General features: G+C 39.5%; 1 protein-coding gene across 3 annotated transcripts in view; it reads left to right on the top strand.

The window, feature by feature from the left end:
- The window catches only part of LOC124556630 (SPRY domain-containing protein 3-like), a 203255-nt gene that overhangs the window by 39342 nt on the left and 142599 nt on the right, over positions 1-21314 (top strand). For all 3 annotated transcript variants that reach the window (XM_047130600.1, XM_047130598.1, XM_047130599.1), the window contains exon 2: positions 18896-19039. The gene's annotated coding sequence lies outside the window, so the exon portion shown is untranslated. The remainder of the gene's footprint in view (positions 1-18895; positions 19040-21314) is intronic.

Raw genomic sequence — 21314 nt, 5'->3', positions numbered from 1 at the left:
GGCTTGGCAAGGCTTCTAAATATGCTTGAGAAATCACTGAAAAGTTTGGAACCACTGTCTCTGAGTAGCTCATATTGTAATCCATTTACTATTACCATTGCAATAGGTTTAATACCATCTTAAGTTTGCACTGGATCCTCTTCAAATACTGTTCAGTCAAAATCTCACTTAATCAGTGAATTTTCAGGTTTTACTCTACCTAAAAGCATACACCAAAACTCTTGACTCATTTAGTCATGAAATGACAGTTCACATATGTGCTGTGCTTTGTGCTGCTCAGCCAGTGAGACTAAAGGTAATGCATTTTCATCATCCAGCACGAAGAATGGTTTGTATTCAGAATCCTCATTGAATATGAATTAGTAGATAATGTCGCTTTCCTCCAGAGGCACTTTTGTGCTCTCTAAAAATTATTTTGCTTGTTCAAGTTCCCATGCCTGTACTTTGGAAGCATTGCCTATCTTGCTTCCTTCCAAGTTCTGCTTTGGATCCTACAATTCCCATACTTGCCAACTGCACTGCTCTTAAGTGCTGCACTGCTTGCGTGCCCTGCACCCATTCTTCAAGGCTAACTGCATCTCCACTCTGACCAAGGTTCCCAGAACTCCCATCAGCTTTGTTACGTGGCCAGCCAGTGGACCATCTGTCCCCAGGTGTGCCTGCTTCACACCCTCAGGGTAAACTGTGGCATACTCATTCCACACTTCATGCCCTTGCAAAATGGTGATATTTACTGCAAAATGTCCTCTAAATGTTGAGATGTCAGACCTCATTTTCTCTGGTGCCCCCTCACAGTGGCTCCTATATGATCACACATTGCATGAGTTTGACCTGCAGCTGTAACTACACATAAGGCGCAACTGCCTACCACCACCTTGCCATGGCTGAGAATTGTTGTTCCTGCCGTCTTGCCCATGTAACCACTACATCCGTTCCATCTGTTGTACACCATCAGGCTCCTTCTGAGTATGCTTATATAGTAGCTCCATAATTAGCAATCATATACAACCTCTCGGTCATAGAAAGTTCTGTACCAAGAGACTGGAAAATTGCACAAATCATACCAATACCCAAGAAAGGAAACAGGAATAATACGCTGAATTGCAGACCCATACCACTAACATTGATTTGCTGCAGGATTTTGGAATATACTTGCTCGAACATCATGAATCACCTCAAAGAAAATTATTTATTGACAAATAGCCAGCAGAGATTCAGAAAATATTGTTCTTATGAAACACAACTAGCTCTTTATTCTCAAGAAGTAATCCTATCTGTTGTGTGACTGGACTCATGATTTCCTGTCAGATATGTCACAGTTCATAATAACTGATGGAAATTCAACAAGTAATACCAGAAGTAATGTCTGGCATCCCTCAAGGAAACATTATAGGCCCTCTGTCATTCCTGACCTACATAAACAATTTTGGAAACAGTCTGAGAGGAATCTTCTTAGATCGTTTGCAGATGATGCTGTCATTTACTGTCATGTAATGTTATCAGATGATCAGAATGAATTGCAAAATGATTTAGACAAGATATCTGTATGGTGCAAAAAGTGGCAATTGACTCTAAATCATGAAAGGTGTGAGGTCATCCACATGAGCACTAAAAAGAATCCGCTAAATTTCAGTTACACAATAAATCACGGAAGTCGAAAGGCTGTAAACTCAACTAAATACTTAGGGATTGCAGTTACATATAACTTCAGTTGGGATGACCACATAGTAATGTGGGCAAAGCAAACCATAGACTTCGATTTATTGGCAGAACACTTAGAAAATGTAACAAGTCTGTGATATAGTGTGTGTTCATTATGCTTGTCCGCCCTCTTCTGGAGTATTGCTGTGCAGTGTGGGATCTGCATCAGATAGGATTGACAGAGGACATCAAAAAAATTCAAAGAAGGGCAGCTTGTTTTGTATTATTGTGAAATATGGGAGGGAGTGCCATGGAAATGATACATGAATTGGGGTGGCAATAATTGAAACAAAGGTGTTTTTCACTACAGCAGGACCTTCTTATGATATTTCAATCACCAGCTTTCTCCTTAGTGTGTGAAAGTATTTTATTGGTGCCCACATACATAGGGAGAGGTGGTCATCATAATAAAATAAGATAAATCAGAACTTGCATGGAAAGGTTTAAGTGTTCATTTTTCATGTGTGCTGTTCAAGAGTGGAACGGTAGAGAAGTAGCTTAAAGGTGGTTTGATGAACCCTCTGCCAGGCACTTAATCGTGTAGATTTAGACGCAGATCCTTTCCAAGAATCTGATGAAATTTATTTAATCGTCATACAGTGCCGCAATCAACTCCCTTTTAATATAGAGTTGCGACATATGTTCTGTACCCAAAATCATAATATGTTGTTGTGGCCCTATGTCCTCCAATTTTTTTGGTGTACATTAGTTACAACGAATTCATAAATCTATAGGTGACACTCATCAGAATTCATGGAGCTTATATGACCATTGCTAATTCTGGGTCAGCCTGTCAATAAATTGCACTATATGCTCCAAATCAAAAAACAAACTATGTCCACAATCGCCACCAGAATTTCATCAGTGACAATCTGATTACAACAATGAGAAAGTACACAAGTAGATAATAAAATAAACATCATCCGACTTACCGACGATAGGGTGACAGATGCTGCTATGATGCACGCAACATAAGTAGTGTTCATTTACACTACCAGTGTCTGAGTCTGTATATGCTGTTACCATCAAAACATAACTTCAAAACATCAATTAAAAGCACTACCTGTGTGACATTGTCAACATGAAATTGCTGTTTGACACAGATCCTGCCTCAGCCAACACCTGACTTGTTCTCGTCTACGTAATGGTCTGTCACAGCTGCTTATAACTGTTAGGTGTACTCTAAGGTCAGATGAACCACTTTAATAATATTTACAATTTTAAAAATATTATGTCCTACATTGTGAAGATTCTTTTGGAACACTTCTTGAAAAAATTTTACAATCGTGCTAACTCAGTGATGAAGTCTTCTCGAGTTCTCATCTAAGAAAGGCTGCATTCCCATATATTAAAGTAATTCCTTAAAAACATATTTTTCGGATTAACTATTTTTCTTTTTCATGGCTTCAAGGGATTGGACTGAGTCCACCTGCATGTTGTTAAGGGTTGTCTGCTCCACAAACTGCATTTAACATTTAGTTCATTCCCATCATATCCTTGTGCCAAGGTTCCAGAAGTTTTCCAGTGTTGTGCTCCAGACTCCCGCTGTGATGATTTGCAAGCTATCGGGCACTTAGCTGCCCTTTGTGTGTCAATGGCCACATTCAGCCATCGTATGCTATAGTGAATTCTGATTCCAGTGCTTAATTAAAAGGTAAATATCTCATGATCCGAAGGTTGGATCATGATACTGTTTTACCAGTCAGTCTTAAATAAATAAATAAATAAATAAACAAACACCTCTCTGCGTTATCTTAATTGACTGCTGTGATTTTGGAACTTAAGAAATCGGATATGTGTATGGTTAGTAAAATAGCAAATCACTTCCACATCTCAAGTGATGTCTCTAACCTTGTCATATACATTGATTGCAACAATAATCACTAGAAAAGGTCTCAAGTCAAAATTGCAATTGTGGATATTGTAATAAATGTACAGTTCATGGTGAATATGAAGTTATTAAAAAAATTCTTGGAGACTGTGATCCAACAGCAAATATAAACTGTTTTTTTTATTGTCCAGATTGTTTCCAATCAAGTTAATAATATGTATCCCATTTAAGATGAAAATTTGGGACTTGTGCCATTTCTCTCAGATACAGATATAATTTACTCTCGAATGTCAGAGCAAGGAATGTAAGATCCTTTCATCGGATAAGTAGGATACAAATTTTAAAATGAGAAATGGATTGGTTGAATGTAGGAATTGTTAAAAGTAGTGAAGTGCGATATCATAAAGAATAAGACTTCTGCTCAGGTGAGTGTAAGATTTTCAATGTAGAATTAAATAGGAGCAATGCAGGAGTAAGTCTAATGATTAATAAGGAAGAAGAATGAGTGTGAGCGACTTTAAACAACATTGTGAATACATTATCATAGCCATGTTAGACACGGAGTAGACACCCTCTTGCTCTGCATATGATAATGAGAGAAACAGGTGCAGCCAACTGCAGATTGTGACACACACTAGAGCAAATGATGCCTGTCTTCTGGGCTCCGAGGGCACACTTTTAATCATTCCAGTGACTGGCAGAGAAGGTTAAGAAGACCAGCCTCCCACATGGAGTTTCAATGAAGCTCACAATTTGCAGCATTGTCCCTAGAACTGATCATGGTCTGCAGGTTCTGAATTAAGTGGAAGGACTGAACCAGAGACTTCGAAAGCTCTGTGACAACTTAGGCTGTGACTTCTACATCTACATCTACACACATACTCCGCAATCCACCATACAGTGCATGGCGGAGGGTACCTCGTACCACAACTAGCATCTTCTCTCCCTGTTCCACTCCCAAACAGAATGAGGGAAAAATGACTGCCTATATGCATCTGTACGAGCCCTAATCTCTCTTATCTTATCTTTGTGGTCTTTCCGCGAAATGTAAGTTGGCGGCAATGAAATTGTACTGCAGTCAGCCTCAAATGCTGGTTCTCTAAATTTTCTCAGTAGCGATTCACGAAAAGAACGCCTCCTTTCCCCTAGAGACTCCCACCCGAAGCACCTGAAGCATTTCTGTAACACTCACATGATGATCAAACCTACCAGTAACAAATCTAGCAGCCCGCCTCTGAATTGCTTCTATGTCCTCCCTCAATCTGACCTGATAGGGATCCCAAACGCTCGAGCAGTACTCAAGAATAGGTCGTATTAGTGTTTTATAAGCGGTCTGCTTTACAGATGAACCACATCTTCCTAAAATTCTACCAATGAACCGAAGACGAGTATCCGCCTTCCCAACAATAGCCATTACATGCGTGTCCCACCTCATATCACCCTGCAATGTTACGCCCAAATATTTAATCGACATGACTGTGTCAAGCGCTACACTACTAATGGAGTATTCAAACATTACAGGATTCTTTTTCCTGGACATGAGCCATACGGTTGAGAACTGTGGGGTTCACCTAAATGGGTCAGGTGTGCACTACACATGAGCGTCTGCTACCCAGGTAGCTGCTTGTGTGTAGGGTGCACACAAGGTTTTTTTTGATTAGGCGATTCCATCCAGTTCAGATAACGACAGGTGTAGGTGATGCAGAGTATAAGTGTAAAATCCAAAAGAATGCCCATCCCCCACAGGCAAGAGCATTGAAATCCTAGTAGGTAACTGCCAAAGCATTTGCAACAAAGTGCCAGAGTTTGAAGCACTTCTGAAAAGCAGTGAAACTCACATAATACTAGGTACAAAAATTGATAGCAGTGAGATTTTAGGGGAGAATTTATCTGTTTATTGAAAGTCTGGGCTAATGGGGAATAGAGATGATGTTTCTGTGGCAGTAGACAAAAAACTCAGATTCACCAAGTTAGAAATTGAAGCTGCACATGAGATTGTTTTGGCCAGACTCAGTATCAGAGGTGGACATAAAATGGTAATTTGGTACTCCTGTTGCTCATGAGATTCACCTCCTGATGTAACCGAAAACTTTCGAGAAAACCTTAGTTCCCTTGTATGTAAGCTCCTCAATTATACTGTAATCATTGCTGGACACTTCTGTCATCCAACCGTTAGTTGCAAAAATTGCAGTTTTGTCGGTGGTGGGCATGACAAGACATCCTGTGAAACATTACAAAATGCCTCTCTGAAAACTACCTGTAAAAGACAGTTCAGAACTCCTTTCATGATAGAAATGTGTTAGAAGTGATAGCAACAAATAGACCTAACCTCCTTCAGGATGTCCACATCGAAACTGATATCAGTGACCATGACACGGTTGTGCAAACAGTGATTACCAAAGTACAAAGGACAACTGAAACAAGTAGAAAGAAATGACTGTTCAGTAAATTAGATAAAAAGCAGTAGAGTCATATCTCAATGAGGAACTCGAAATTTTCAGCACGGGGAGCACGTAGAGGAACTATGGCTGAAGTTTAAAGGAATAGTTGACCATAAACTGGATACATGTGTACCAAGTAGAACAGTTCATAATGAGCAGGACCCTCCATGTTATACAGTCACTGTAAAGTAACTCCTAAAGGAACGGAGACGACTACGAAACAGGTGTAAAACAAAGTGTAGGGCTATGTACAGAGAGATGCTGAATGAAATGCATTTCTCTGTCGAGAGCAATGTGTGAAGCCTCCTGTGATTACCATTCTGTCAAATGATCTTCCAGAAAACCCAAAGAAATTCTGATCATATGTAAAGGCTGTTGGTGGCAGCAGAGTTAGTGCCTAGTCGTTGTAGATTGTAGATTGTATTTTATTGGTCCTGTTGTCTACATAGCAGCTTATGCATAAGACATTGGACAAGTCAAGTTATAAATATACAGTCTGAAAGTAATTTCAAGGCATACATATTTAAGCTTACAATAATACACTTTACATGTAAGTATTTATATAACACATTTCATAAATATAAATATTCTTCAATGGAGTAGAAGCAGTGATGCTGTAAATATGACTTTAGAGATTTTCCAAATGTATTGGCCTCAGTGATAGGTTTTATGTTTTCAGGAAGTTTGTTATAAAGCTTAACTCCCATGTGAAAAGTACCTTTTTGGCACAGTGCTGTGCTGATTTGAGTCATATGTAAGTTTCTGTTTTGTCTGGTAAAGTGCTCATGTATATCACAGTTTTTTTGTAGTCTCTGGTCCTTGCCTATTACATTTAATTTAAAGAACAAAAGGGTTTCCATAATGTATACACATGGTAATGGGGGAATACCAGATTTCTTAAACAGGGGTTTACAAGAGTCTCTAGGCTTGCACCCAAACAAGATTCTAATGGCCCTTTTTTGTAGTTTAAAAGTGCTATTAGCTATTTTAGAGTTTCCCCAGAAGGTGACCCCATATCTAAGACGAGAATGAAAGTACGCATGATATGCATTCAATACTGTTTTCTCACTACAGCATGATTTTAATGAACAAAGAAGATAACATGTTTTGCTCAGTTCTGCATTGAGATATTCAATATGCTTATTCCATCTGATGTTACTCTGCAGCCAAAGTCCTAAGAATTTGGTTTCAGTACTGTTACCAACTGGTTCGTCATTGATAGAGACTGATGGGATAAACATGTCCTTATTAGGAACATTGTGGAATTTTAGAACAACGCTTTTCTTACTGTTTATTACAAGCTGATTACTCTGTGCCCAGCTGCTAAGTTGTTTCGTGACCGTGTTTACTGTCTGCTGTAACTGTTCATCGTCGTCTCCTTTTAGTAGAATCGTGGTGTCATCTGCAAATATGATTGATTTGTGTGCATCAATATTTAAGCTTAGATCATTTATGTACAGAAGAAACAGAAGGGGTCCCAATACGGATCCTTGGGGTACACCACATTTTATTTGTTTATAGTCAGATAAGTGATTAGATACAGTTTTTAGTTCAATATTTATGTGCTTGACGCATACTGCCTGCATACGATTTGTCAGGAAGGACCTGATCCACTTGTTGGACAGACCTCGAATACCATATCTTTCTAGCTTTGATAGCAGAATTTTATGGTCCACCATGTCAAAACCTTTTGACAAGTCAATAAAGACTCCTATTGTTTCCTGTTTTTTGTCCATCAGGTTTAGGATGGAATTGATGCACTCATAGACAGCAGTTGTCGTTGACCTCTTATTTCTGAATCCATGTTGTTCATTACATAGGATGCTGTTTTTATTTATAAATTTCATAAGTTTCTCATACATAACTTTTTCCAGTACTTTAGAGATGCAGGAGGAAATTGTGATGGGTCTGTAGTTATTTACATTGTCTTTATCCCCTTTTTTATATACAGGAATAACTTTTGATGTTTTTAACACATCAGGGGAAGTGCCTGCCTGAAGTGAGCAGTCGCATAAATGTGTGAGTACTTCAATTAGGTTTGATGCGCTCTTCTTTAACATTGTTGCAGGTATACCATCAATACCTGCCGATTTGGAATTTTTTAGTCCTTTTATTGCTTTAGCTACTTCATCTTGTGAAACAGAACTGATGCTCTCTAATGAGACAGGAACTGAAATTGAGACTAGCAAGGCAAAAGCTGAAATGCTTAACTGAGTTTTCAGATGCTCCTGTACAAAGGAAAACCCAGAAGAATTGCCCCAATTTAATCCTTGTTCAACTGAAAAGATGAGTAAAAGAAGTGTTATTGTCATGGTATTGAGAAACAACTGAAATCATTGAAACTGAACGAAGCTCCATGGCCCAATGGAATCCCTGTCAGATTCTATACTGAAGTTGTGGCTAAGTTAGCCCGTCTCCTAACTATAATCTATCATAGATATCTTGAACAAGAAACGATGCCCGATAGTTGGAAGAAAGCACGTGTTACACCCATTTACAAGATGAGTGGTAGACATCATCCACAAAACTAACATCCAGTATCCTTGACATGAATTTGTTGTAGAATCTTAGAACATAATCTGAGCTCAAACATAATGAGGTATCTCGAACAGAGTGACGTCCTCTATTCCAACCAGGATGGATTCCAGAAACGTCGCTTATGCAAACCTGTCTCACAGTTTTCTCATGTGACGTATTGAAAGCTTTGGATCAAGGCAGTCAGATAGGTGCAGTGTTTCTTGATTTCTGACAAGCATTTGACTCTGTACCACATCTGCACCTAGTGTTAAAAGTACAGTCATATGGACTCTCAAGTGAAACTTGTGACTGGTTTTGAGGATTTTTGGTAAGTTATCTTGAGCAGAGAGTCATCGACAGATGCAGAAGTAACTTTGGGTATGCCCCAGGGAAGTGTGTTGGGGCCCTTGCTGTTTGTGTTGTATATTCATTATCTTGTAGACAATATTAATAGTAACCTCAGATTTTTTGCAGATAATGCAGCTATCTATAATGAAGTACTGTTTCAAACAAAATGCATAAATATACAGTCATGTCTTGATATGATTTCAAAGTGATGCGGAGATTGGCAACTTGCATTAAATGTTCAGAAATGTAAAATTGTGCACTTCAGAAAATGAAAAAACGTAGTATCCTGCGGATATAATGAGTCACAATTAGAATCAGTCAGCTCATACAAATACATAGGTGTAACACTATGTAGTGATATGAAATGGAATGATCACAGAGGCTCATTTGTGGTTAAAGCAGATGGTAGACTTCTGTTTATTGGTAAATACTGGGGAAACGCGTACAGTCCACAAAGGAGTTTGCTAACAAATCACTTGTATGGCCCATCCTAGAAATTGTTAAAGTGTGGAACTCATACCAAGTAGAACTAACAGGGGATTTTGACCATATGCAGAGGAGGGCAGCACAAATATTCAGAGGTTTCTTTGGCCCATGGGAGAGTGTCACAGAGATGCTAAAGAACCTGAACTGGCAGACTCGTGAAGACAGACATAAACTATCCTGAGAAAGCTTACTTACAAAGTCTCAAGAACCAGCTTTAAATGAAGACTCTAGGAATATACTATTACTCCATATGTATCACTCACGTAGGGATCATGAGGACAAGATTAGATTAATTACATCACCGACAGAGGCATCTAAGCAATCATTCTTCCCGTGCTCCATATTCGAATGGAATGGGAAGAAATCCAAATACCTGATACAGTAGGACATATCCTCTGCCGTGCACCTCCTAGTGGTCTGCAGAGTAGAGATGTAAATGTAGATGTAGCTTTACGAGGAAAGAAATTGTCAGATCATTTAGTGAGATGAAGATTTGTGATGGATAGCTGTAATTTTATGGAAGGAAAAGGAAGAGAATGAAAAACAGTAGAACATGGACAGGGGGAAGGAGTGAAAGGCAAAGTCACCTGGTAGAATTTTCTCCAAAGGAAACTTTAATAATTGATAATACTTAATTTAAGACTCATGAAAGGAAGTTGAATACGTCGAAGAGATCTAGAGGCACCAAATGATTCAGATAGATTATCCAATGGTAATACAGAAATTTTGAAACCATATTTTAAACTGCAAACATTTTTCAAGGTCAGACATACATTCTGCCCATAACTCATTGCTTATTAATTACAGATTAAGGCTGAGTAAGTTTCAGAAAGACAGAGAATTAAGGATACTGGGGTTTCATTGGAAGATGGTAGGGATATACAGGGTTCTCATTTTAACTGAAGACATTGAAATATCTCCAAAACTACACATCAGATAAAAAAAAGGTCATAACTCCAATTTGTTTGTCTCTGAAGGGGACATCCAATGATACCACACTCTACGGAACTTTGGAATCTTGATTGGGCACCCCCATTTTATATTAAAGATTATGATTCTATGGCAAAATCTGCATGCATTTTGTCTGAAGCATTTTCTTCATTTTGCCACAGATAGTACTGTAATCGGAGGAATAAAAATGGCTATCCAATCATAATTTATGACATGCCTACTCAATGGTCCTTCAATATCCAATTGTACATGGGACCCCATGTCCATACTGTGATAGTAGGACAGGGTAGTATTTCATAACTTGTAATTGGAAACTCTGATTTGCAGCCTTGCATCCCTCTGATGTAGCGAACAGAGGACATCTCGATGTGCCGCTGTGCCCATGGCTTGAGGCAAACACTACTATACTTTTCCAATTAGAGTAAGTGTTCAAACATAGTGCTGCCAACTTCAGTACACTTAGTTATCTGATTCTCAAATGACCGTACACAGGACAGAAGCAGATCAGCACAGGCATTTCTGGTGCAGTAGACCGTGTCTTCATGGCCTGTTGACACTTGGTGGTACACCTTATCTTTTAAATATCCCCACAGGAAGAAATCCACTGATGTCCAATTAATAGGGACATCTCTGCTGATCCACCGACCAGTGCAAATTCAGTCTAATACCTCTGTGCTTCAATGTATAATGTACTGGGCAGCCGTCATGCTGAAACCACAAATGTTGTCAAACATGCAGGGCAACTTTCTCCAGTAGTACCAGTAGTTTCTGTTCCAAAAACATTCGATATTTACGTCCATTCAGTGCGTTGTTGATAAAATACATACCAATGTTCGTTCCCCATGATTCCACACGATACGTTAACTGACCAAGGACATTGATGCCGTAACCAGTAGGGATTGTGTACACTCCAGTAATGCATGTTATGGTGGTTAACACTGCCATGGAATGTGAATGTAAACTCGTCGGAAGATAGTACCTCGGCAAAGAATTGGGGGGGGGGGTCATTGGCATTTGTTGACGTGACCTTTCACAAAACACAATCTGTATAGAAATTGGTACCAGGAAGTTCTTGATCCAATGACTCATGGTATGGATGATACTTGTGATGATGCAGTATTGTGACAATAATACCTATGGACATACCGGAATCGAGGTGTAATTGCGGAGAACTTAACTGTGGGTTATTGCGCACTACCACTAGTGCAGCTATTTCATTAGCTTCTCCTGTTATGTGTTTGCATCCTTTCCATTTTCCAGTCTGTACACTGCCATCAGACATAAAGGCATTCACAATCTTGTAAAAGAACAAATAAGTGTGAGCTTTCTCTGGAAAACACTTGGCATACAAGGCAAAAACAACCTCTACACTTCTTTTACATTCCCTGTAAATCAGGATCACTCCAGTTCCCCCACCCCCCCCCACCCCCCCCACCCCCCCCCCCCCCCACCCCCCCCCCCCCCCCCACCCCCCACCCCCCCCCTGTGGTTCCAACATTCATCATACACTTGCACATCTAATAGGTAGGTGTGCAAGCAATAAACACTGTGCAAGTATTGTAATGTTTAAAGCCGGTGTCTGTTCTATGTTTCCATGATACGTGAGCACTGGTCACAGTGTGCTGCCTGCTATGATACGTCGTTGTTTGCAACACGGTCATGGTGGTGCATTGGGTAGTCCCCTGTTCAGTACGTTGGAGGAGTACAGTGTTGTGAATGGTATTTCCAAATATAAGTTATGAAATACTAGCATGTTCTACCCTCACAGCGTGAAGGTGAGGTCCCACGTGTCATTGGATATTCAAGGGCCATTGAGTAGCATGTCCAATTACAGCGCCATATGTGATGAAGTGAAGAAAATACTCGAGGCAAAATGTATGTATATTTTGCCATAGGTGGTTCCCATTGAAGATTTCAAAGTTGCCACCTACACCGAAACAAACAAACTGGAATTGTAACTTTTTTTGTCTTCAGTTAAAATGAACACCCTGTATAGAAGGTCTATTCAAATAAAACGTTTTTCATGACAATATTACATAGAGTGAAGAAGAAGTAGGTGATTAGACAGAACCATGAAATACTTTATCCAAAATAAGGGACCTGGGGTAGACAACATTCACTCAAAATTATTGTTGTACTTGGGAGAACATACCATGACAGAATTATTGCATTTCCTATCCTGCCAGCATTCAATGAAGTAGTCTCAAGAACGGTCTTAGTACTTTCTAGTAGCTTGCATGTGATCTTAAGAAGTTTGATAGTGCAAATCTTAAAATAAAAAACATCAGAATTCATTTTTATCTTTTTTGAACCTATTATTTTTGTTTAAAGTCTAGCACTAGAATGGATAAAGAATCTTATATATTGTGTCCAGATGCAGAAGGAGTAGGCCACAGTTGGTGAACAACAGAAGATGCGGTTGCTGCGGTCTGTTGTCTGTGGCCTGCTGACTTGCAGTGTAGTGGTGACGGAGAAACTGACACGTCACATGGACACCTCAGGTGTGTCTTGTTTTGCCCATGGGCTCTGCTGCTGAAGCACTTTCCAGTGCATTGGATGTGGGACAACTGTGTTTACTGCAGAGTGATTGGCAGATCTTAATACGTTCATGTTGCTCGAGGTGGAGAGTTGGTGTGAGGACTTACCATCTGGTCTCGCCCAGTCACCCTGTGAGTGGACAAGTGCCCTCTTCTTCAGTAGGGCCCAAACTGGTACTGGAAAGGGGGGTGGGGGCGTTCGCCAGGTGCAAGTCTTTCGATTTGATGCCACTTCGGTAACTTGCGTGTTGATGAGGATGAAATGATGATGAATGGTACAACCCAACACTCAGTCCCTGAGTGGAGAAAATTTCCGACCCAGCCGGGAATTGAGCCCGGGCCCTTAGGATTGACATTCTGTCGCGCTGACCACTCAGCTACCGGAGGCAGACGGAACTGCAGTATTACACATGTTATAGAGCTCCTTGGGAAAATAGCACCCGGGGCTAGAAAGACGTCCAATGGGTGCTTGTTACACCTGCCGGGGAACCTCATCTGAGATGTGGAGGAGGGTTTGTCTGTGGCTGCTGATGATGCAGTGTGCCTTACGGGCGGCAGGTGAAAACAGCTGACCTCACTTGTAGGATGCAAGCAGAGCTCACAATATGCAATATCATACCCAGAACTGATTGGGGTTCTTGGCTGCAAATTTTTTGACCTGTGTTGTGGGATGGATAATTGTAGGAATCCCTTTGATAGACCAGGGGTGCACTGCATAAAGAAAGGAGATACTTGACTAGCAGAGTGCTGTGGAGTACATGTAGGGTTTATAGGCTGGATAATAGTTTGATGTCCTTTGTTGAATGCTGACAATGACATGCAGAGAATCACGCACAAGATAAAGTCACACTGACCACCAAAATTTTGACAGTAAATTGTTGTAGCACTCATAACACAGTTCCTGAATTTACTCCTCCCCAGGAAAGCTGTCACATTCAGACTATACTCGAAACTGAGATCTGGATGAATCCTGAAGTAGAGAGCACTGAAATATTTAGTGAGGGTGGAACATATATTGAAAAAAAAAAAAAAAAAAAAAAAAAAAAAAAAAAAAAAAAAAAAAACAGGTTAGGTGCCATAGAAGTTGGAGTGTTCATTGCAGTCGACAAAAATATTGTGTCCATTAAGGTTGAAATTGAGTTTGACAGCAAAGCAGTATGGACACAAATATGTGGCCTAGGTGTGAACTAAAGTTGATCTTTGGATGTTTTTACCAGCCACACGATCCTGCTGTAACAGTTGGAGAATCATCCAAAAGAAACTCTACGCTTATTAGCATGGAAGTACCCCAACATGCAGTATCAGTTGGAGACGGCTTTAACCTACCATGGATAGACTGAGGCATCTATGGACTCGTTGCAGATGGTACTGACTGACAATCTTGTGAAGTAGTTCTAAATGCATTTTGTGAAAACTGCCTTGAGCATATAGTTGACAGACCACATGTAATGGAAATATTTGAACTTTGTAGCTACAAACACGCGTGACCTTATTGACAGTGTCAGTGTAGAGACGAGAATTAGTAATAATCTCATTGTCATAGCGACAACTGTTACTAAATTATTTCAGTCAAGAAGGATAGGAGAATCTTTATGTTAGAAAGAGCAGATAAGCAGTTGTTAGTATCCTACTTGTATACTGAATGGACGTCATTTAGTTCTAATATGATGAACGTAGAGGAATTATGGACAAAGTTGAAACAGACTGTAGCCTGTGCTCTGGAGAAGTTTGTGTCAGGTAAGTGGATTAAGAATGGAACAGACCCACTGTGATTTAATAACAATACTCTTGAGCATATTCTAAGCTTGAAAGTAATAGATTTCCTTGTGGCAGAAAATCTTTTGTCCACAAATCAGCATGGATTTAGAAAGCGTGGCTGTTGTGAAACTCAGCGTGCCCTGTTTCCACATGTTATCCTGTGAATGATGGATACAAGGCAACAGAAAAATTCCATATTCCTAGTTTTCAGGAAAGCATTTGACACAGTACTCCACTGCTGACCATTAACAAAAGTCTCAGCATAGGGAATAGGTTCCCAGATATGTGAGTGGCTTGAAGACTTTTTAAGTAATAGAACCCAGTTCATTGCACTGAACTGTAAGTGCTCATTAGAGACAGAATCATCAGGAGTTCCTCAGGAAAGTATATTAGGACCACTCTCGGTTTTTATATACAACAATGTGCAACTGTGCTGATGATGCTGTAGTGTACAGCAAAATGTCATTGTGTAAATCTTGGGAAGGGTACAGAATGACATAGACACAATTTCTGTTTGGTGTGATGAATAGCAGCTTGCTCTAAATGTTGAAGAATGTAAGTTAATGCAGATGAGTAGGAACAACCACCCTATAATGATCATGTACAGTGTGCTGCTAAACACCGCCATGATTAAATATTTGGGTGTAACATTCCAAAGTGACATGAAATGGAACAAACACATAAGGTTGATAGCGTGGAACGTGAATTGTAGACTTTCAGTTTATTGAGAGCATTTTAGGAAAGTGTAGCTCATTTATAATGAAGATTGTGTATAGAACACTAATGCGACCCATTCTTGAGTACTGTTCGAGTGTTTCAGATCCCCACTAGGTCCTATTAAAAGAAGTCATTGAAGCAATTCAGGGGCATGCTGCTAGATTTGTTATCAGCAGGTTCAGTCGACATGCGAGTATTGCTGGGATGCTTTATGAACTCCAGTGGGAATCCCAAGAGGGAAGGCAATGACCTTGGTTAGCAAAGCACTGTTGAGAAAATTTAGAGAACTGGTATTTTTGCAGTTGATTGCAGAAAGATTCTACTGCTATCAATGTACAATTTGCATAACGACTGGAGAAATTAGGGCTGACATGGAGGCGTACAGACAAGTTGTTTTCCGATCACTCCGTTTGTGATTTTTGTAGATATAGATGTGACATATAAGATGTATGAGAGGTGAAATACCCTCAGACATCAAGAAGAATATAATAGTTCCATTTCCAAAGAGGGCAGGTCTTGCAAAATACTGACAAGAATGGTTTAAAGAAGAATGAAAAAATTGTAGATTCAGTCTTGGGCTAAATCAGTTTGGGTTTTGGAAAAATGTAGTAAAATGCAAGACAGTGCTGTTCCTGTGACTCCGATTAGAAGATAGGTTGAAAAAATGCAAACCTGTGTTTATAGCACTTGTAGATTTAGAGAGAGTTTTTGACAGTGTTTCCTGGAATACACTCTTTGAAGTTCTGGAGATAGCAGTGATAAAATGCAAGGAGTAAACGATTATCTAAGACTTGTAAAGACTCCAGTTTTAAGAGTAAAATGATATGAAAGGGAAGCAGTTGTTGAGAATGGGGTGAAACAAGGCTGTTGCCTATTCACTGTGTTCTACAGTGTGGATATTGCGCAAGAGGTTAAGAAAATCAAGGAGAAATTTGATAAGGAAATTGGAGTTCAGGGAGAAGCATAAAAACTTTGAGAATGTTTGTCGATGACATTGTGATTCTGACAGAGATGGCCAAGACCTGGAGATCAGTTGAATGGACGATGTTTTGGAAACAAGCTATAAAATGAATATTAACAAAATGTAGTGTAATGAAGTTGGATTAAATCAGGGAATACAACATTAATGGCCAACTTGGTAGCTCATTTCCTGTGGATACCATTGGCGGTCCATCGTCATTGAATAGAAAGGCACTATTCCACACTTATGATGGAGAAGGGTTATTGGTTGAAATGCCTGCTGCTGCTATTGGTTGGTCGTCATCAGTGGCTAGATTCGAAACGGACAGAGCAAGAGACGGGGAATGTTTACCTAAAATATTATTGCCTGCCGAGGTGACTTGCAGTGCATTGTTTATGCCACTCACACACGGCGGCCGCGTATTTACTTCCTTGACGGCGGGGAGCCACGATGCCGGAAGCCTATAGCCATATAGGAGATGAGCTACCAACGCCCCTTCTTCTGCAGCATAGCGGGACTATTAGCCTATGACTATGGCCCACCAATGGTAGCCAAATGAATTTTAACCAATACTATTACTTTTCCAGCACCAACACCACAAAACCCGCCCTTTACAAGTGGACGCGACACTCGTCTCTGACAGTGTTCTAGCAGTAGCGGACACCAAAAGATCCTGAGGAAGATCCCAACAGAGGGGTCAAAACGTCAAACATTTTAGAAGAAACATGACACGGCCTAGTAACCCAGAAGATTTTAACTTCAAATTTTCAATAGTTTGTAGGACTCAAAGCCATTTTTATTTAACCCTAAAGAAACTAAATCAAACTGAAGAGCGGCAAAGGTACATATTTGCACTGTCTCCTTAGATAGAGCTGACATCAATCAGTAGGTTGGTTTGACCAGCACAGCGATTTATTGGGCAGGGTCCTCTCAGTCTAGGTGTACCCTTGTCATCTTCAGTCCCCCAGACATATGTGGACCTACAGTTTAAGGCGGGCTCCGAAACAAGTTGAACTCAGTATTTTGTACATTAATAAGCATTGCCTCAGGTGAGAGTAGCAATAAGTGGGGAAAAAAACATTCTTATGACTGATCTGGAATAGAACCCCAGACCATCTGATCAGTAATACACCATGTTACCACTGAGCTACGAGGACAAAATTATGTTTAGGTATTGGCCAACTAACATGTAGTTGCTCATTGTCTTACAAGTAATTACTGTTTTTATGCAGAAATGTGTGTGCAGTTGTGATAACAATTTAAAGACATGTTCAGTAGTTAAAAATGTAATAGAAATAGTTTAGTTGCTGCTGTTCGTGCCTATAGAACATTATCGTAAGAGATGTTTGATCATTATTGACTGCTGTCTGTCTGCTTCAGATAGTTCGAATTTCCCTCTCTTTATCCGATTTGATATGTCTTTGAATTAATTACATTAATTATGAGTCATTTCCATTAACTTTTATGAGATCAATTATTATCTGCATTCATTACATAAATTGCCAGTATTTTCCTCAATTGATTGAAAAAACACTGTTTCGAACTTCAGCAGCATGGTAGTAACATATTCACATATTTTTACTATTTATTGTGTTAACAATAACTTATTTATTATTTACCCCTTTTCAACATGTATTTGCCCAAAACAAAATCCATTCTTTGGTAGTGTTATTAGGTTGTAAACCGAAGATTGCAGTGAACTTGGTCCATGAAATTTGGCCACTCAAAGTTTATCCTAGTTCGTGGTGACATAATTTGAGGTTAACATTTATCAACACAGATTTCTCAGTTCAGCTTGACCTGAGTGCTAATTAAAGACCAACTGCTTTATAAAATCTGCACCAAAAGTGGTAGATAACTTTTACTATTTCAGCAGCAAAATAACTGACGATAACTGAAATAGTGAGGATATGTAATGCAGATGCAATAGTGAGGGAAATATTTCAGAAAAAGAGAACTGTGCTAACATACATTATAAATGTAGCTGCTAGGATGTCCTCTGAAGATATTTGTCTGGCATGTAGCCCTGTACAGAAATGTAATGTGGATGATAAACAGTTTTTTGAACAGGAAGGGAATAATAGTATTTGAAAAGGCGATTGATACAAGATAAGACTGAAGATTAAGATAACTAATGAAGAGAGATAGAATACAGTAGTGCTGGAAACAAATTATGCCACAACTTGACTAAAAGAATGGATTGCTGTATAGGACACATCCTTAGGCATCCAGGAATTGTGAGTTTGATAGTGGGAGGAAGTGTGGAGGAAAATTTGTGGAGGGAGATCAAGACTTGAGTACAGTAAATAGTTACAAATGGCTGTAGGTTGTAGTAGTTATACAGAGGTGACTATGCTTGCACTGCGTAGATTAGCATGGAGAGTCACATCAAAACAGCCTTCAGACTGAAATCTACAACTACTATTACAACACAGTGTCCTGTCAGTTGACAGATCATTATTTTCATTACCATTATAATAGATTTAAGCAAAATTAATGTGCTTTGTGAGAAAGGTTGAGCAGAGGCCAACTGTATTCTTATTGTTATCATTCGGAAAGAGAGATGAGCTCTGTATGATTGACTGTAAATGAATTTTTTTGTTACTTTGCAGTAAGATGCCTGTTATTTGCATTCTTCATGTTCCAGTTTGCTGAACAAAGTACTTTTATCCCAGGAAGGATGTTATGGCTGTCCACCTCCATTTTGTGACAGAGTAAAGGATTGACGATTTCAGTACCCCATCAATCATCGAGAGATGTAAGAAGATAATTTACTGTGTATCACCAACATGTAAGTTTCTCTTTTCTGTGGCATCATAGATTATGACTAATTAATATTTTTGTGCTTCCTTCTCAGTGGAATATTTCTAAGGCTGACAATAGTAATGAAAAACGTTTTTGATACACTTTGTTTTGAGATTACCAATATACAGCAGGAGTCAGATCCTGTGTCAAATCTTAGAAGAATCATAACTCTTGTAGAAAAGACAAAATTTTTCCTCAGAAACCCATACCATCTTGCTAATTTGATTTGAGGATATAAATTGTTGTTTGAAGTTTATCAAGCAAGGTGGCATATTTGAGAAGCAGAACCAATTTATTCCAGACGTTTTATGTTTCCTGTGTTCAATTAAGTGATAGATTTTTTCCACCTCATCTGCTAATGTTTTGTACTTTGTGAGCAATTTGTTGACAGTTATTCACTGAATATGGACCTTACCAGAGCACACCAAGTAACAGCATTTTTTGGAGGTGATAGGAAGCTGTAGAGGGTTTTGTACCTCCCGATGGTGAATTCCAGTTAAACATCACCAGTAGCACACATTGTTTGTGTAACTGCACGGACACATTCAGGAATATGTATCTAATCAGTCTTATAGGAAGGTGGCACAATGTAAGGACATTTGATTTTGTAGAAGTTGTTGAAAGATTCATCAGTGAACCTCAAATTATGTGCTTGTTATTGGCCATAACATGGGTACAAGTGTCAGAGGAACATAATCTGTACTGTGTTACACAAAAGCTAAGCACCCGAAATGGAAGAGAAAGCAAAATGAAACTTCACGTGTTGAGAGGATATGTGATTTTATTTCTGTGATTACAAAATTGAGTCAGATGTACAAAGAACTTTGCAGTATGAGCCCAATTATCATTATGATGTTGCACCCCATATGGTCTGGATGCATGCACTTATTTGGTTGGTTAGGGGTCACAAAGTCTTTGAATCCTCTCCTGAGACAAGCTGGCCCACAGCTGTTATAACTGCTGCTTGATATCCTGGATGCTGCCACTGGGACAGAGAAAATGTCTGAGCTGGTCCCACAAATGTTCTGTTGGAGACATATCTGGGGGCACCACAATACTGTTACATGAGGGGTAACACACGAGGAGACAGGATGTCCTTGACATACTGTTGTGCCATCAGAGTTCCCTCAATCACTACCACCTGTGACCCAAAGTCATATCATGACACAAGGAGTAACACCGCTGTGCCTCCCCAAACCATTGGAAGAAAGGGTCCTCTTCCTAGGTCAAATTTTGGAGAACAGAATGTATTCTTAAAGTTTAAGTAGTCTTTAAGGAATTTAGCTTCTTACAGTTGAGAATGCCATAATAGTCTAAAATCTTGATCATGGTGAATAAATTCACTTAATAGCAGTCCAGGCAGAAAGTGTTGTCCTTTCTAAAATATTGCAGGACTGTGAATAAAAGTAAAATAATTGTGTCAAATATGTTCCCTACAGACAAATCTTTACAGTACTCCTCTTTGTTAGTTAGGATGAAGCTTATTTCGTTTTTGGTTAGCTCGTCTGGACTCATCAAAGTCCAGTGCTTCTGGCAACTGCAAGCATAGGGGTCAGAGAGAGTAGGTTATATGGGGATGGCCATTAGCCCACTATTGTAAATCAATGCTCAGCACAGCTTTCAGACCTAGCAGTTAATACTTAGGTATTGAATCCATAGTAATCCCAACTCTCCAGAACAACAATTACTTTGCTTTCTGTACCTTGACTTTGATTTTGGAACTTTGTTGCAGTGTGCATTGCTGTGTCACACGATTGTGGTTTTCATTCATCAGTACTAATTTAAAAATGTATCCGTGGCACAACATGCACTTGATGTTAAGTTTTTAGCTGCACATTGTGCATCCTAGAGAATATCGTTCTCAAAAGTCGACTGATGAAACATGACATAATCATCTGCAGATTCTTTGCCGCCGCCACCACCACCACCACCACCACCACCACACAATCGTGGAAGTAAGATAATTAAAAATGTAGTTATAAATTCCACCTCAACACCAGCTCAAACAAAACTGCAATATTAGTAATAGTAGTAGTAGTAGTAGTAGTAGTAATAGTAGTAGTGCTATTTTGCAAAGTGTAGTGAAAATAAGGACTTATCCTCGTGATGCCAGTTGAGGAGCTACTTGACCAAGCAGCACCAACTCCAGAACATGAAACCTGACAACTGTCAAGAGTGCAGAGTGGTGGGCCCGCGTCCCTCCATACTGCATCCAATGACGCCATTGGCAGAGGGTGACAAGGCAGTCAACTGGTACCAAT

Source organism: Schistocerca americana, chromosome X (genome assembly GCF_021461395.2).
Source record: "Schistocerca americana isolate TAMUIC-IGC-003095 chromosome X, iqSchAmer2.1, whole genome shotgun sequence".
In the NCBI taxonomy this organism is placed as follows: Eukaryota; Metazoa; Arthropoda; class Insecta; order Orthoptera; family Acrididae; genus Schistocerca; species Schistocerca americana.
Note: the sequence above shows the minus strand (reverse complement) of the source record. Positions and strands in the feature narration are given on the sequence as shown.